This window comes from Centroberyx gerrardi, chromosome 20 (assembly GCF_048128805.1).
Source record: "Centroberyx gerrardi isolate f3 chromosome 20, fCenGer3.hap1.cur.20231027, whole genome shotgun sequence".
NCBI lineage: Eukaryota > Metazoa > Chordata > Actinopteri > Beryciformes > Berycidae > Centroberyx > Centroberyx gerrardi.
Window position 1 is genome coordinate 25561707 of NC_136016.1, and position 2500 is coordinate 25564206.

The window sequence follows — 2500 nt, forward strand, 5'->3', positions numbered from 1 at the left end:
CACGATGTAGACCACAATCCCCTTCTGAGGAGAGATCCCAGACACATCCCCAAGGTAGAGCACACACACACACACACACACACACACACACACACATACACACACACACACACTCAGAGAGATTCCAGACACATCCCCAAGTTAGGACCGGCAGCAGCTACTGTACCAGATGAGAAATGTACCGTCTCCCGCAGGAAGCCGGGTTCTTCTAATCCAGAAAACACCCGGAGAACCCGATGCTGCGTTAGACATTAGAGACGAGGGTGGAGGAACACTGTAGAACTGTCTGTTAGTTAATAAGCTCCTGCAGCACCAGGCGGGTGGGGTTAGTCATGTAGGATTCCACAGTGAGCATTGGAAAGCATGTAAGTCAGCTTTTCTGGGACTGATAACTATTTGACCCCACCCACCTGGCAGTCCAAGTGCATTAAATCAAACATTAAGAATTCAATATTTGCTAGTATCGCTTGCGCCAGGTTTGGTTTTTAACATGTAGAAAAAAAGGTTCACACACACACACACACACACACACACTGCTGTCCTGTCTCTATTCTCTGCAGCTATGTGAAACATTCAGATGGTTTGAGGGGCGACTGGCTGCTGTCCTTAAAAAGAAAAAGACAGAAAATTCAGGAAAGGAGGATGGATGTGTGTGTGTGTGTGTGTGTGTGTGTGTGTGTGTGTGGGGGGGTGTCAAGGCAACGAGGAAGAGAGGGATAAGAAGTCAATTTTGATGACTTGTGACTCGACTCAGACTTGTATATTGATCACTTGGACTTGAACTCGGGACTCGACCCCCTCAGACTCTTTTCAGTGTTTCCATGAATTTGTCCCTGATCGTCTGGTTGGTTCACAGATTCTGAACATTTATCTGACAACACAAACACTGACGTCTCTATAGTGCCAGATGAAGATGAAGATGAAGATGAAGAGGAAGATGAAGATGCTCCACCTCGTCCTGTGAGCTTCACTTCATGGATTTTACATTAACTGGAGTGAAAAATGAAGCCAAATGTAAAATTCGTAAAAGGACAACAGAGGAAAAGACAGTTGTAGCTGATGAGCTCAGTTGTGACTCGGACTCGATTTCTGAGGACTTGGGATCTGACTTGGACTCGAGGTTTGGTGACATCACTGGGTTTAGGGAAAGTGGATACACCAAAAAAGTACAAAAAAACTACAACACTTTACATGACTAAATGATTCCTGATGACGGACGCTGTCATTTTTTATGAGTAAACGTATTTATCTGTTAACTGTTCAGCAGCCCAGTGATCCTCAACCTTCTTCATATCAATGACTAGGGCTGAACAATTAATCGAAATTTTATCGAAATCGCAATATGGCCTACTGCAATTTTCAAATCACAGGAGGTGCAATATTTGTTAAAGGCGAAATGTGTCAAAATAGCATTTTAAATGAAATATTGTGGTGCTGCAGAGATGTCCTGCCTACACATCATATTCTACAGACTTCAGAAAACATCTTTGTTTGGTACAGATCCCAGCAAAAATCACACCATAATCATTTTAATGTTTTTCAATGAAAATGAGAATAATGATGTAAAAATTATCATTCCCTCTAATATTGCAAATCATATCGCAATTGCAATATCAGTCAAAATAATCGCAATTAGATATTTTTTCAAAATCGTTCAGCCCTATCAAGGACCCATCATTTAGTCACATTAGAGCCACAGACAAGAGACATAATCTCTCAGACCCAAATCTGAGAATATTTTTATTGTCAGATGATTTAGTCCAGAACTCCCTGACTGTCTGTGCTGCAGGTAGAGAGATAACAGAGAAACTGATCACAACATCATTCTTCTACATTCTCTGTGTTCACTTCTTGTAAATGAAATAATGCTGAAGTTTAACACTTCATCAGTTTGCTGAGGACCCCCTGGAACCCCCTGAAGGACCCCTGGTGGTCCCCGGACCCCACGTTGAGAACCAAGGCGGCACTCATCTCTTGTCTCCATTTTCAAACTGGTAAAAGCAGCTAATTTCTCCGGTGCAGTTTCCAGAGCTGCAGCCTGCAGCAGTTTGATGTTTTTCTGGCCGGATCATAAAGTTCTATTCTATTCTATTCTATTCTACTCTATTCTATTCCACTTCTTCTCTCCTCTCTCTGAAGCAGTTTTCCAGATCCATGTTTCTGTTTACAGATTCTCCACCGGCTTTTTTTCCCAAAACGCCTCCGCCTCACATTCAGCCCCGCAGAGAGAGAGAGAGAGACCGACCCATATAGGAACTTCATGCGTTTCACCCGTCCTGTCTGGCCCCGCCCCCTCCTGTCTGGCCCCGCCCCCCTTCAGCCCGCAACACAGCTTCATTCATCTCAAATCAGATCAGATCACACCGGCTGAAACTTTATCGATCCTGTGGGGAAATCGACAGTAACAGGATCCAGCAGAGAAAAACTGGATCAGAACGGGAATAAGAAAAGATCAAATGGGATTTTAAACATAATACAACCAACAGTGTGATCCTGGTGT